This window comes from Macaca fascicularis, chromosome 3, assembly GCF_037993035.2.
Source record: "Macaca fascicularis isolate 582-1 chromosome 3, T2T-MFA8v1.1".
In the NCBI taxonomy this organism is placed as follows: domain Eukaryota; kingdom Metazoa; phylum Chordata; class Mammalia; order Primates; family Cercopithecidae; genus Macaca; species Macaca fascicularis.
Window position 1 is genome coordinate 164,114,816 of NC_088377.1, and position 16,825 is coordinate 164,131,640.

Genomic DNA, 16,825 nt, shown 5'->3' on the forward strand with positions numbered 1-16,825 from the left:
AATTTTGTTGATCTTTGCAAAAAACCAGCTCCTGGATTCACTGATTTTTTGGAGGGTTTTTTTGTGTGTCTATCTCCTTCAGTTCTGCTCTGATCTTAGTTATTTCTTGCCTTCTGCTAGCTTTCGAATGTGTTTGCTCTTGCTTCTCTAGTTCTTTTAATTGTGATGTTAAGGTATCAATTTTAGAACTTTCCTGCTTTCTCTTGTGGGCATTTAGTGCTATAAATTTCCCTCTACACACTGCTTTAAATGTGTCCCAGAGATTCTGGTATGTTGTATCTTTGTTCTCATTGGTTTCAAAGAATATCTTTATTTTGCCTTCATATCGTTATGTACCCAGCAGTCATTCAGGAGCAGGTTGTTCAGTTTCCATGTAGTTGAGCAGTTTTGATTGGTTTTCTTAGTACTGAGTTCTAGTTTGATTGCACTGTGGTCTGAGAGACAGTTTGTTATAATTTCTGTTCTTTGACATTTGCTGATGAGTGCTTTACTTCCAACTATGTGGTCAATTTTAGAATAAGTACGATGTGGTGCTGAGAAGAATGTATATTCTGTTGATTTGGGGTGGAGAGTTCTGTAGATGTCTATTAGGTCCTCTCGGTGCAGAGTTGAGTTCAATTCCTGGATATCCTTGTTAACTTTGTGTCTCGTTGATCTGTCTAATGTTGACAGTGGGGTGTTGAAGTCTCCCATTATTATTGTATGGGAGTCTAAGTCTCTTTGTAAGTCTCTAAGGACTTGCTTTATGAATCTGGGTGCTCCTGTATTGGGCGCATGTATATTTAGGGTAGTTAGCTCTTCCTGTTGAATTGATCCCTTTACCATTTTGCAATGGCCTTCTTTGTCTCTTTTGATCTTTGATGGTTTAAAGTCTGTTTTATCAGAGACTAGGATTGCAACCCCTGCTTTCTTTTGTTCTCCATTTCCTTGGTAGATCTTCCTCCATCACTTTATTTTGAGCCTATGTGTGTCTCTGCATGTGAGATGGGTCTTGACTTTATCCAATTTGCCAGTCTGTGTCTTTTAATTGGACCATTTAGCCCATTTACTTTTAAGGTTAATATTGATATATGTGAACTTGATCCTGTCATTGTGATATTAGCTGGTCATTTTGCTTGTTTGTTGATGCAGTTTCTTCATAGCATTGATGGTCTTTACATTTTGGCATGTTTTTGCAATGACTGGTACCGGTTGTTCCTTTCCATGTTTAGTGCTTCCTTCAGGATCTCTTGTAGGGCAGGCCTGGTAGTGACAAAATCACTAAGCATTTGGCTGTCTGTAAAGGATTTTATTTCTCCTTCACTTATGAAACTTAGTTTGGCTGGATATGAAATTCTGGGTTGAAAATTCTTTTCTTTAAGAATGTTGAATATTGGCCCCCACTCTCTTCCGGCTTGTAGAGTTTCTGCCGAGAAATCTGCTGTTAGTCTGATGGGTTTCCCTTTGTGGGTAACCCGACCTTTCTCTCTGGATGCCCTTAACAGTTTTTCCTTCATTTCAACTTTGGTGAATCTGACAATTATGTGTCTTGGAGTTGCTCTTCTCAAGCAGTATCTCTGTGGCGTTCTTTGTATTTCCTGAATTTGAATGTTGGCCTGCCTTATGAGGTTGGTGAAGTTCTCCTGGATGATATCCTGAAGAGTGTTTTCCAACTTGGTTCCATTTTCCCCCTCACTTTCAGACACACCAATCAGATGTAGATTTGGTCTTTTCACATAATCCCATATTTCTTGGAGGCTTTGTTCATTTCTTTTTCCTTTTTTTTCTCTAGACTTCTCTTCTCGCTTCATTTCATTCATTTGATCTTCAATCATTGATACTCTTTCTTCCAGTTGATTGAGTCGGTTACTGAAGCTCGTGCATTTGTCACCTATCTCTCGTGTCATGGTTTTTCTCTCTGTCAGTTCGTTTATGGGCTTCTCTGCATTGATTATTCTAGTTATCCATTCTTCCATTCTTTTTTTCAAGATTTTTAGTTTCTTTGCGCTGGTTACGTAGTTCCTCCTTTAGCTCTGAGAAGTTTGATCGACTGAAGCCTCCTCACGAGTCGTCAAAGTCATTCTCTGTCCGGCTTTGATCCGTTGCTGGTGATGAGCTGTGTTCCTTTGGAGGGGGAGATGCGCTCTGATTTTTTGAATTTCCAGCTTTTCTGCCCTGCTTTTTCCCCATCTTTGTGGTTTTATCTGCCTCTGGTCTTTGATGATGGTGACGTACTGATGGGGTTTTGGTGTGGGTGTGCTTCCTGTTTGTTAGTTTTCCTTCTAAGTGTCAGGACCCTCAGTTGTAGGTCTGCTGGAGATTGCTTGAGGTCCACTCCAGACCCTGTTTGCCTGGGTATCAGTAGCAGAGGCTGCAGAAGATAGAATATTGCTGAACAGTGAGTGCTGCCGTCTGATTCTTGCTCTGGAAGCTTCGTCTCAGGGGTGCACCCCGCTGTGTGAGGTGTGAGGTGTCGGTCTGCACCTAGTAGGGGATGTCTCCCAGTTAGGCTACTCAGGGGTCAGGGACCCACTTAAGCAGGTAGTCTATCCGTTCTCAGATCTCAACTTCCATGCTGGGAGATCCACTGCTCTCTTCAAAGCTGTCAGACAGCTGTCAGACTCCACTTCTGGGTGGAGTCTACAGAGACAGGCAGGCCTCCTTGAGCTGCTGTGGGCTCCACCCAGTTCGAGCTTCCTGGAGGCTTTGTTTACCTACTTAAGCCTCAGCAATGGCGGGCGCCCCTCCCCCAGCCTCACTGCCGCCTTGCAGTTAGGTCTCAGACTGCTGTGCTAGTAATGAGGGAGGCTCTGCGGGCATGGGACCCTCCAGGCCAGGTGTGGGATATAATCTCCTGGTGTGCCGTGTGCTAAGACCCTTGGTAAAGCGCAGTATTAGGGTGGGAGTTACCTGATTTTCCAGGTGTTGTGTGTCTCAGTTTCCCTTGGCTAGGAAAAGGGATTCCCTTCCCCCTTGCGCTTCCCAGGTGAGGGGATGCCTCGCCCTGCTTCAGCTCTCGCTGGTTAGGCTGCACTAGCTGACCAGCACGGATTGTCCAGCACTCCCCAGTGAGATGAACCTGGTACGTCAGTTGAAAATGCAGAAATCACCCATCTTCTGTGTCGCTCGCACTGGGAGCTGGAGGCTGGAGCTGTTCCTATTCGGCCATCTTGCTCCCGACTGAAAAAGCAACTTTTAAAAATGCCAGCTGCTCCATGGTCATCACCAATTCAGGAGTGCTTTTCATGTTAATTTCCTAACTTAGGTATTTCTCTTATATTTAATAAAATAAACTGGGACTTCAACATTCTTTGAGTACAAGCTAATACTTAAAAATTCTGAGGGTTAATTTTTCTGCACATTCAGAGCTTAAGCCCAAACACAAGATTAATTGCCCAAGGGTAGATTTTTTTTCCTAGTCCATCATTTCACTGAGATCTGGTTCTTTTACGTTCTTTATAAGATTTCTGTTCCAAATACCCACTTTAAGAATACTTCATGGTACGTCTTCTTTCTCTGCATGAGCAATAAAATCCCAAGTGCCTGCCTAACAACATCAACATCCACTAATTTCAAATTCCAGCACTATTGTAGCCACAATGTCAACTCACAATCATAACTATTCTAGTTGTTTTTGGTCTCTAAAGTTTTTCTTTTTTTCTTGCAGTTGACCTACGTATTTAAAAAGATGGGCACTATATTTTATTCAGCATTTCTAGGTATTGGCTGAAAAGGAATTCTTACTATTACCTTTAAGTCTAGCCAAAACTACCAATTTAAATCTTTTGACCAATCCTTTCATTTTAATTTTGCTTTATGAACTTTCCGAATAGTAAGTCTAACTTTTATATGTATGAGAAAAACTGTGTAAGTCCTTTTCACTACATTTCAGAAAAGAAAAGAAGAAACTATGATGATGGGGTTAGTGTATGCAACTAAACACACTGTGTAAAATGTGTCTTATGCATATTTAAATTATAATTATTCAACACCAGGGGACCTTTACAAAGTAATACTTTTATAGTCAACTATTGAAATAATAGGAAATATATTGAGCAGCTAATTCACAGTGTCTCATCTCCTTCTCTTATTGGGAAGAATCTTAAAAACCTGACTATAAAGTCTCCTGACACATCACCACATGAACAATCTGGAACCTGCTGGGAGAGAGATGAAGGGCATGGGAAGGTCTGCCTTCCCTGCATGGCTCACAAACATCTCCATCAATGACTAGCTGCAATCTACAGCTACTGCTGCGTAAAGTACTCCAGATGGACCATCCAGCAAGACTCACCCACTTTAATTCAGTTCCTCACCTGAACTGCCAAGCAGAAGAATATCATCTTTAGGTTTAAAATTCCATTTCTACCTATTTCTCAATCTAATAAACCCCTACTCTTTTTTCCAAATTTTTTACAAATTTGTTCGCTTTACCATTCTAACCTTGTTTGTCATTTCTTTGTTTTTGACTCAGTTTCTTCATAATACGTATAAAATGGCTTCCACACAGTGTGTGGCACAGAGTCCCTGCTTCTGTATTTTGGCATGAAATTTAATTTATTTCAATTCAGTAAATATTCTACCATATTTGAAAATGTACTATTTTTGAAAGTATAAACCACGTATTTATCTTGTTAAAAAAATAAAAAACAAATACTAACAGTTTAACAGCACACATAACTCAACTTGTACTCTTAAACGTATCCTCTTCCACTTACTATAACAAAAGACATTTGATTTTTAAATGTCATACACTCTACTGAAAACACTCAAGAAGCAGTAAACATTCCCTCATGCAAGTAGGTCTTGAGTACCCCGTTATGTTATGGACACAGATGTCAGAGCCATGGAGAAACCAGGCTTACCCTTTCAGGATACGTAGATAGCTATGATGTGACCATAGTTACAAGAAAGACATCAAAATATTAAGGAAATTTGGGGAAAAAAACAAAATTAACACAGAATCAAAAACAATAACTTAGGAAATAACTAATTAGGGAGTTATTATTCACATTACAAAGACATTCTTACCTTCACAAAAATATCTGGCTTATGTAAGTAGTGAGATATTTTTATATTTTATGTATTAGTACTTGGAGAAAAAGCTAAAGCAAAAATATTGAAAGGTATTGTGAACTGAAAACAAGTCAGGAAAAAGTGGTGTGTTTGGAATTGTAATAGAACATAATAAAATGTATAATTTAATTCTAAATCTAGGCCAGGCACAGTGGCTTGTACCTGGAATCCCAGCACTTTGGGAGGCCGAGGTAAGATGAACACTTGAGGCCAGGAGTTCAAGACCAGCCTAGGCAACAAAACGAGACCCCCATCTCTAAAAAAAACTTTAAAAATCAGTTAGGCATGATGGCGTATGCCTGTAGTCCCAGCTACTTGGGAGGATAAGGTGGGAGGATCACTTAGGTCCAGGGATTCAAGGTGGCAGTGAGTCATGATGGCACCACTGAACTCCAGTCTGGGTGACAGAGTGAACTCTGTCTCAAAAACAAAAAAATCATTATTACATGTGACAGAATTATAGATTTTGAGTATGTAGCAAGGATTTGAAGATATTACATTTGGAAATTTAAAACTATGATGTTTAGAGGATTCAAAACTCACTAAATCATAAGTAGTTAAATAAAGAACCAAGCTTCATTGTAAAGAAAATGAAATACTATACTCCGAGTAATTCTCTCACGCTAGCATTGAGAGACAAGATCTGGGCTCTTGAGACTGTGGTCTAAACTTCAGCTTTCATCGATGAGGGAAGTAACTTTCCAAGGTCACCCAGATAAAAAGGGTCACCTTGGCTGGGCGTGGTGATTCACGCCTGTAATCCCAGTGGTTTGGGAGGCCGAGGCAGGCGGATCATAAGATCAGGAGATCGAGACCATCCTGGCTAACACCATAGAAAATGTATCATAGAGACGGTAGTGAAACACCATCTCTACTAAAAATACAAAAAATTAGCTGGGCGTGGTGGTACACACCTGTAGTCCCAGCTACTCGGGAGGCTGAGGCAGGAGAATTGCTTGAACCTGGTGGGTGGAGGTTGCAGTGAGCTGAGATCGCACCACCACCGCACCCCAGACTGGTTGACAGAGTAAGACTCCGCCTCAAAAAAAAAAAAAAAAAAAAAAAAAGTCACCTTGAGTCTACAACACAACTCTGTAGTTCAATGGAGATTCTTTTCAATATAGCATATTATTTTATACATTCTCATTCTGAAACTTAAAAACAACTGTATTCCTGAATAGCAAGACAATTGCCTCTTAATTTCTGGCGAAGTTATTGTTTCAGATAGCACTGAATCCATCATCAAAAATCACTAAAGGTGATAGCAAATAATTCAAGGCATTACACCTTTATTATTTCTCTTTTCTCAGGTATGTGTTCAATAAATCACCATCATTTGTTTTATAGTAATTGTTAATATCCTTAACATAAAATTGTAATCTTTGGAGGTGTTTAATAATTTTTCTCTTAAATTTCATTCTGAAATTAATATTGTCATCCCTTTAGATTATTATCTCATTCTGAGAATCTGACTGTTAACAGGTCCATTTAACTTATTTATAATAAGAACTAATATATTTTGTCTTGCTTTTTTGTCCTCTTTATCTTCTATTATTCGGTAATTAAAGTTTTCTTAGCATTTAATTTTTATATTATAATAGTTTCTTTAAAAGTTTTAAAGACATAACCCATATTTTCTCTATTTATTGAAAAAATAATTTTTTTCACTGGCTCTATATAACATGAGGAATAGAACCTGTTTTATTGTTCCATTCATTATTTTGACAAAGTCTAGAGTTTAGGATTCACATTTTGTAATAACTACTTCATTATATTTCTATAATCTATTTCAGGAATCATTTTTCATGTTTAATTGAGCTGCCAAAATATTTTACAAGAGTAAAATAAACTATATATGTTTTTTTCATTACTATTCTAATTCTTCTACATCTTAAGTTTCACATTTCTGAAGTCATACTCATTTATCTCTCAAATGTCAAGAATTCTCCTTTAAATATGTTCAGCAATGTGAATTGTATATTTTTTCTTTTTTGGGGGGGCTTTTTGGTTACAGAAACTTTTTTTAAGTCCAATTTTATAGATTTTTTTTAATTGTAGAGAAGCATGACAGAGTGATCAAGATTTTGAGCCATGACACTTATTTCATAAGAATAATATTCTGCTGGGAAAGCACAATAGAAATAAGACTTCGAGGAGAAAAAAACTAAATTTCTTTCTTTTTTTTTTTGAGACGGCGTCTCACTCTGTCGCCTAGGCTGGAGTGCAGTGGCATGATCTCGGCTCACTGCAACTTCTACCTCCTGGGTTCAAGCGATTCTCCTGCCTCAGTCTCACGAGTAGCTGGGATTACAGGCATGTGCCACCATGCCTGGCTGGCTAATTTTTGTATTTTCGTTAGAGACGGGGTTTCACCAGGCTGGCCAGGCTGGTCTTGAACTCCTGACCTCATGATCTGCCCACCTCGGCCTCCCCAAATGCTGGGATTACAGGCATGAGCCACTGTGCACGGCCAATAAAATTTTCAATGATTGCAAGTAGATATAAAATCACAAAAGTATTTAGATTCTATTGAACATGTTGCTGAATGATTTAGTAGTTTTATCTTAGAAACTGATACCCACTGCAACTATTCAAACTCATGATGAAAGACTCAGGAGGATCTAGAGTTGTATAAAATTATTTTAAGGGACATATTGGCAAAACGGTTAAAGACTAATATGATTGTTCTTTCCTATGTTGTCTTTTACAGACATATACTCCTTCCTTGATGTCTTTTGAGATCTGTGGATTAGTCATACTAAACAAAATAGTAAGTTACTGAATTTAGTTTCTTGTGTATTTATAACCTCTGTATCTCCCCTCGTGTTCTTATGGGTACTTTTTTCCTCCCTCTCATTCATTCATCCGTGCATTTATTCATCCGTGCACTTATTCATCCACCAAATATTTATCATGCATCTACAGTTAATTCTTTCAGGCTTTGGGTAAACAAGTGCCTCAGAATTGGGGGGAGAAAGCCATCTCACAGAGTGAGAATGGAGAAGATAAGTGAATTACAATTAAGGAGCTACTGAAAATAATTTTGGGTGGTGAATTGTTTTGCAGGAAAACAAAGCAGAGGAAAGAGACATTAAAAACATTCTATTTTCAATAGTGTGGTCAGAAAGGCCGCTCTGAAGACAATCATATTAAGGCATTTCAACTGGAAGTGAAGGGAAGATAAACCACGTTTAACAGATGAATCTGCCATGTCAAATGCAAATTCCACTTTCATTTTATCCCCTCAATTACTTACTCATCCTTATTCTTTCATACTTATTTTTGAGAAGGCTTTAGAAAAATCATTTTAAGTTTTGTATATCTCATTTTTCTGTAACATAAGAAAACAATAATAGACCTCACAGGGTTTTGAGAGAATTGGAGAGAACTGACGTGGGAGCGCCTAGCACAATGCATGCCTGTTACACAGTGGTCTCCCAGTGAATCTAATTCGGTTGTCAGGGAGCCACCGTCCTTCTCTCACTTTATTCTTTTTGACTCTTAGAAGAACTGTTTCATTTTGGGTACCGGATGCAGGTGTTACTATAACACAGTGAGCACCTGACTGACTTGGGGATTGAACTCTCTTCAAACCACATGCTTCCACACTGTGAATGAGCTGAGGGCGGCTGACGCTCCATGTTTCTGACTTCTGTCTCCTGGCCTCGCTTGGCTCTCCCCACCCTTACCTTTCTTCCCACTCTCAGGGGATGTTTCTTTTCTTTTTCTTTTTGAGAGACAGGATCTCATTCTGTCACCTAGGCTGGAGTGCAGTGGCGCACTGATAGCTCACTGTAACCTCAAATTCCTGGTCTCAAGTGATCCTCCCACCTCAGCCTCCCAAGTAACGGACTACAGGTGCATGCCACCATGCCCAGTTAATTTTAAAAATATAGAGAGACAGTGTCTCACTACATTGTCCAGGTTGGTCTCAAACTCCTGGCCTCAAGCAATCTCAGTTTCTGGAGTAGCTGGGATTATAGGTGTCATCACCATGCCCAGTCTGTTTTCACATTTTTATCAGCAAACAAAGAACATAGTGGCTGTGTTGATGAAGATGCTTCATGGAAGAATATGTAAATTTATAAGAAACTGCGAAAGTGAGGAAAAGTGATAATACATCTAAATGTAGTTTTAGATGCTACATTTGTCTATTTCTAATGGACATTATCTTAAATATACATTATAATGTCTTTTAAAAATTATTGCTTTCTTAAAAACCAAATGTTGATTACTTTCAAAAGCTCTTTACATAATCAACATGTTCATATTGTCATGTGTTAAAGAGTACAGACTTGATGTGTGTAACCCACCAAAAACATTAAAAATTTACTTGCTATTTATGATCTAGCCTTATAAATTAGTTGTCAAAAACCATGTGAGGTGAAATGCTCACATTAATGTGCATTTTTCTTCACATAACCTGAAGTACAACTTGAAGTTGCCGTTTTATGCTCTAAGTATTGTATCTCTAGCTAGCTTTAAATGAGACAATTATTTTCTAACATGCTGAAGATATAAAGTTGTAAGTACCAATTTAACAAGTCTTTAAGATACAACAACAAAAATCAACAAGTCAGAAACTTCAGGTTTAGAGGAATCACTCCATTTCTAGAGGCATGGTCACTTAAATGGCAAAGTATTGAAACATTTGCCTTTAGCTTTTAACTTCTTTAATATTTTGTTTAATATCTAAAACATCACCCAACAGACCTAGACTCTGTCACAGATAATTGGGCCTAGAGAGATAACAAAGAGTACAGATGGAAGAGTAATAAAATACCAACAACTAACAAAGCTGTCACTGACAATTAGGAAATGTGACCCATGAGACAACTGAAAAAGGTGCAATCTGGCTTTTCGAATACATCGACTCCAGAAGCTACAACCTATTAATGCTATCTTTTGGGCTCGCTGATTCCTGGTTCTATTTCCACAAAATGTTGCCATATTTCATCCTTCTTTTAGTTCCTTTAGTACCCCAAGAGATCTTACTTTTATCCATCCCCTTTGCAAGGTCATGATAAATCACATTCCCAAGGCCAGAAATAGAACAAACCCACAGGGTAAATTCAAGTGTCCCTGAATAGTATTAACACCTGTAGCTGCTGATTTACTAGCCAGTTACCAGTTCACAGGTAATCTGGAGAAGTTGTACTCAGACCTGTATCAGTTCGTGCTAATAGTTAAAATATGCTGCTGAAAGACTAGCAGGGGTCACCCTGTTCCCTGTGCTCCCAGTTAGAGGCAGTCTTGCAGCCTCTACTCTGCCTCATCACCACATGCCAGGGAATTAGATAGAAACAGGTGATTTGACCTATTCTGATCTGGTATTTGTTTTCATTTATGAGCTTACTTGTGTATTTCTGAACAAAGCTTATATAATTTACTATATTGAAATTGAAAATCCCTTCAGTGGAAGCACAGCAATGACAAACATTCAATATCTTTTACCCAATCCACTCTTAATAACTCTGTAAAGAATGGATTTGTTGAGAATTGGGAGATATGAACAGAGTTTAATCTGGGGACAGCATGAAATCAGGTTTTAGCATCACTGCTTTTGATAGGACACCTAAGTTGCTGTAGTACCATAAGGTATCTGTATCTGGTATACGAAACCTCCCATTTTGTTCTCAATTGCCAACCTGTGCAACACCTGTCTGTGTCCACACATGTAAGTGCTAACTATGGGATTCTAGAGACCACAGCATTTCGGTTTGTATGTTGTATTCCTACTGCAGGGATCATGTTAACAGCTGGCAGCTTAGCAACTGCCACCATCTAATTTCAGTGAAGATTAAGGCTTTAAAAATCCTTAGCTGGAAATGTTCTTGGCAGAGGCCAAAGGTGCTGCTGGAGTTATTTAAAAAACCAAACTAAACCAGAGCTGAATTTAATCATGAAAAATGAATAAATCTTCAAGATCCAGAAAGACTGGACAGGAATATTTATTGTTAACTGTCTTGTTCAAATGGTGTAAAAAGATTTAGCATTTGGTGTACAAATTAGAGAAAAGAAAGTCATTCTTTTCGGAACAATGTTGAGAAAGATTTGCATATATTTATTTACTTAACAAATACTTAGTTTCTACTCATGTACCAGGCAGTGTTTAACGTTCCACAGATAAAGTACACTAAAAGAAAGATAAAGTCCTTCTTTTCATGGAACATACATTCTAGAAGGGGTAAAGAGATAATAACAAAAATAACGATAAACATATGAATGTAAAAAAAATTAATTGGAGATAAATGCCCCTAACAATATCAAACAGAAGAATGCGACAGGGAATGAGCTGAGGGGTACTTCAGGTTGCCTGGGTGGAAAAGGCACATTTGAAAAGGCAACATTTGAACTGATATCTAAATGGACATGAAGGAATGAGCCAGACATGAGGAAAATAAAAGCTGTAGAATGTTCAGAATTTCTACAGAGGGGGTTAAGGGTGGCCTAACAAGCTAGGTGGAAGAAAAGTAAGGGACTTAATCCAAAGGTGTATTTACACAACAATGACACTTAAAAATAACCCCAGTTTATATATTTATTTGAGGTGCCTTTGGTGGGGCTATCTGGTGACTTGAAGGTGCTAAACTCCTACTCTTGGCACTGTAATTAATCTGAGGAAAGAGTTTTAGAAGTCAAGATGTAGCTCAGTGACACGAAATAACTATTCAAAGAGGAAGCTTGAGGCCAGAATATTTAGGACCTCCTCTATGAGCTATTCTAAGTGCAAAGGGAGTCCCTGGAAGGATTTAAGCAGGAAATTGTCATAATGTGAGTTATGCTTCAAATAGATCATCCCACAATGTGAAGAACAGATTGTTAAGAAGGATGGAAGTGGAAGCAGAGAGAACAGCTAGGATGCCATTGTAGGAATCCATGTGAAGATGATGGTGGTTTCAACTACTATGATAGTGAAGAAGATGGAGATGATGGGATGTAAATGGAATGTTGTTTTTGCTATGGAATAGCAATCTTTTCTGCCATGAGGATAAGGAAAAAAGAGGGATCAAACATGACACCTAGGTTTTTATTTAAGTATGTTCAAATAGAAGTCAATTTCATATTCCTTACAGAGGTTTGGGAAGGAACCTAAATTAAAGGAGGAATATTCATTTACTTAACAAATATTTACAGATTCTCCACTATGCACAGATTCAGACACACTACTTGTGTAGGAGATTTTATACACATACCTGTAGATATAAAGACATATATATGCATATGAATGCATACAAATACACAGAAATACACATGTACACACTCAGAGCAATTTGAAATGGAATCTTGTAGAACAATTTTCAAAAAAAATTAAGCTCACAAAATGTAAACGTTTGTGGATTTTTAGCCAGCAATTATTTCATTTCTATAAGAATACTCCCACATATATATGAAGATTAATATACAAGAATTACACATATATTGATAGTGGCATTACTTTTTTCTCCTCCACAACAAAAACAACATTCAAAGTAGCATTGTTTAATTTAAAAAACTTAAATGTTCAAACAAGGAGGACTGTTAAAAGTATGTAAATTTATAATATAGAATCCAGTTATTTATTTATTCACTTAAAAGGTTTTTTTTTGGTTGTTGTTTGGTTGTGGGTTTTTTTTTTTTTTTTTTTTTTTTTTTTTTTTTTAGACAGGGTTTTGCTCTGTTACCCAGGCTAGAGTGCAGCAGTGCAATCATGGCCTACTGCAGTCTTGAACTCCTGGCCTCAAGTGATTCTCCTGCTTCAGCCTCCTAACATGCTGGGATTCACGGCACCTGGCATTAAATAGATTCTTATATGTTGATATGGCAACTTCTCATGGATATATTTTAAAGGGGAAACAAAGCAACTCATAGAATAAAAATACATGAAATGATTCCATTAGGAATGAGTGGATGTGTGTTTCACACAGTGATGAATTAAAGGTGCCTAACTCCTTCCAAACAAGTTTGGAAGGCCACACTACTAGCAATGGCTACTTGAATACTTTTGCAAAGGATAGTAGACTAAGGTGGTAGTGCCAGCAGGAGTGTCGAAGAGGCCTTTGATTTTCTACCATAAAAATTGCATGATTTGATTTTTATCCTACGCTGAGCATGTCCTGGGTTTGTAAATTTTAATCCAATTTAAAGCATAAAGCTAAAAAGTCATTATGCCATGATTTTCTTGATTTGGCAACAATGTGTCTGTTCATTTCACTTTATCTTACTGCCATAAGCAAACATCAGCTAGTGTCCCAGACTAAACCTGGAGCATATAACTGAATTTCACGTTCTTCAGGTGGTAGTTTCATTCTCAAGTGAGTGAGAGGAGTCAGCTGTAGTGGGGCCCCATGTGTGCTGAATATTTCAGAAATCATAGGATGGGCAGCCACTTCTTTATGTTGAAAGCAGATCTTGATGACATCTCACTAACAGAGTGCCTCTCATATATCTGCAGCAGGTATGGATCACTCTGTGGCATGGCTGACTGTTTACATCCCATGCCAACTCAGCTGATATGTAATTAACATTATGTCTTGATAGCCTGCTGTTGTTTGCAGCAACTTCAAGTCATGATTCTGACACATCAACAACAAGCAGTGAACACTTTGATACAAGGCCAAAACAATACAGACGTCTACTCAGTTTCCAATGATGTCACACAGTCAGTGGCCTTCATGAGCACAGGACTCATTATGTCATCACTCCCTGGCCATTTTTCTAATAGAGTAACACTGTTTTGTACTTCTTGAAATGAATGATCCATAGTGATTCATCATGTATCTGTTTGTCTTCAGATCAACTGTAGTTATGAGCATCAATGTAATCATAGCAGTATGGCAGAGAAAATAGAAGTTTGACAGAACTGGATTTGCTTGACTCTACCACTTACTAAACTGCCCAATCCTAAGTAAGTTCCAAAACCCCTCTTTGTATTATTTTCTTATCTGTACAATGGGTATAATAATAATACCTACCCTCATAGGCTTATTCTGATAAGATAAAGTATTACAAATGTTTTACATAAATGCTTGCCACAAAGTAATTGCTTAATTAGATTTAATATAGCAATAATTATGTTAATTGGGGAGTGCTTCAGAATTTTTTTTTTTTACTACAGAATATAGAATACCTGGGACATACATTTTTGAATAGGCATTAGAATATAAAATGAAGTAATACTTGGTTTTCTCAAATCTCAAATTCAGAGTGTTAAAGGTATCAAATTATTTTATTATAATGAACTACAATATATTAAAGTATCTTAAGTACTTTACACCAATTATATCATCCAAATCTAATACAAAAACACTGAACAAGCACAAGAAAAGTAAGTAACAAACATATACAAGTTTAATTCTGGTAGTATTTCAAGCATATTCTTCAAAATCACTGTTCTTTCAATTTGGCTTGAACCAAAATTTACCTTCATTAAAAAAAGAAGCCTCTTAGAAAGCATTAAAATCTATTTATTACTATAACTACATTGGCATCAGAATATAAACAGATACCAAAATGATCTTACTTAGAAGCCAAAAAAACACTCAATATTAACAAATCATTTATTTTCCCACCTTTTGACTCCAATTTAAATGTTTACATGAGAGTCTTTGAAAAGTCTTTTCACCTCAGTGGCTCCTCGAGTGTTCACTTTGAACAATGACTTTGCAGCTGGCCAAACCTTACTCTCAATCAATTTTTATGAGTACAAATTCTTGAGCTGATGGTTGGATTTCCAGCGATATCACTCATAATACACACTCACAAGTGGTGATGAGATTCACATTATCAACAGAGCACCATTCTGCCGATGGCAGCGGCAGACACAGCAGGGGTATACACTCCTCCCTATGAAAATGATTCCTTCACCTTTCAATAATGCAGCCTGCAGGTATGGACTTACAAACTATGTGTGGATAGAATCAGAGCTGCCTTTAAAAATACTAATAAAAACTACCCAGTTCCTCCCAATGGGTCATTCTCATTGAATCTCCATACATACCCATCTTGATTTTGAAGTGTGTACCTTCAATTTGCCTTCCTGTTACATTTGGAATTGAATGGAAGATTCACTTGTGTTTAAAACTTGTCAGAATACTGACATAGATTCTCAGTACATTTGGGCATGGAATTCTCTGCATGAATGCATGTGGATATATGCACATATATGTGTAGAAAGTAAATATATAATGCTTAAACATGACTTCAAATTTTAAGAAGAAACCTCAGGTAGAATAAATTCAAATTCATTATAATTTGGTGGTACTTTCTTAAATTTAAATTATGAAACATATGGGTTTGCCTACTTTGAATTAACTTCGATAACCCTTTTAAAATGTAAAGCATATTTTTGTTATTGAGAAAACACTTTTAGCTCCCCAAAGACATGGTTAATCTTCCCCCAAAAACACACCAATTAATAGTCTCAAAGTATTACAATCCCTTCCTTCATTTCTAAACTCTCTTATGAGTAATAATCAAAGTATATATATTTGCCTTATAACTTCTGAGTCTTATGATCATATGCTAGAAAATAAGATAAGGGGCAAAGGATTACTTGGAACCTTACCTGGCAAAAAGCATGAGGTGATCATTTGACCTCTTAAGACTAATCTGCAAAAGTCTAACTTTCATATTCAAAAAATCAGTTAAAACAATCAAATAATAATAATAATAATAAAACCAGTGACTAATGCAAATAACATACTAAACATCTGTGGTTATTGGGTTACATTCCCATGTTCTTTCATACCTATTTCCACCAGTTAAGATCTATGCTTACTAATTTAGCTGGGTTTGTTCCCAAACTAGTTTATGCTAAAAACATTAGCTACTGAAATTATGTAGTTAAATGAGATTTTACATAAATGCATAAAATAACTGAAAAAGCTGCTGTTTCCATGAAAAGTCAGCTGAATGCTTTAGAAAAACTTGATAAAGACAAGTCACTAACACAACCTTGTTGAATTAGATATGAGTGAAATATATCCACAAGATATAAATAAGCGTCCAGAAATATATACTAAAATTGCTTAGGAAATGCATTTAAATTCATGCACCAATGTAAGAAACTAAATGTGGAAACTGTAGAAGATGCCTTAAGGTTTTTGAAAAATAGATCACTCACAACCCCAAACAGGTAACCTTTTTCAAAGCAAATGCTAGGGCTCTATATAAAAAAATTAAATCAGTGTGTGCATGTGTACGTATCTTTTATTAAAGTTGACCGACTATTAGTTCTAATCACGTAAGAAGAGATTACCTTTTAGCTAGGAAAAAAAAAAATAGGCTGATTGTTTGCCATGTAGATAAAATTACTTTTCACTGAGTTTTCACACTTTTCATGGAGTTACCAGGCTATCATGGGACATCAATAAAGTAATTTTATCCAGCAATTGATGGATGGCTGTACGTACTCGCTGGAAGACAGCAAATGATCATTTTCCTTCCTTGGCATTTTACCATGTCATTCTGATCTAGTCCAGTTAAGCTTGTTTAATGTGTGCCATTGGAATCAATGAGATTTTTACAGAATGTTTTGTGTTAAGAATTCCAAGAGTGATACTCTTGTCATATATTGGGAACAAAATAGCTTGGATTTATCATGGACTGGAGTGACTATTACTTAGAAGGGTATTCTTTAATATAAATTTAACTTAATTAGTATGAGCAAAGTTATTCATGATTACAAAAGAAGAGTCAGCCAAACTGCACGTTCTGATATATGTTCAGAATCCAATCATAAACAAATATATACCAGGCAAGTTGACTTAAAAACATATTTATGTGAACA

At 37.0% G+C, this 16,825-nt stretch overlaps 1 protein-coding gene across 9 annotated transcripts in view; it reads right to left on the reverse strand.

Moving 5' to 3' along the window:
- CADPS2 (calcium dependent secretion activator 2) overlaps positions 1 to 16,825 on the reverse strand; it is a 573,333-nt gene that overhangs the window by 191,803 nt on the left and 364,705 nt on the right. The window lies entirely within an intron of this gene.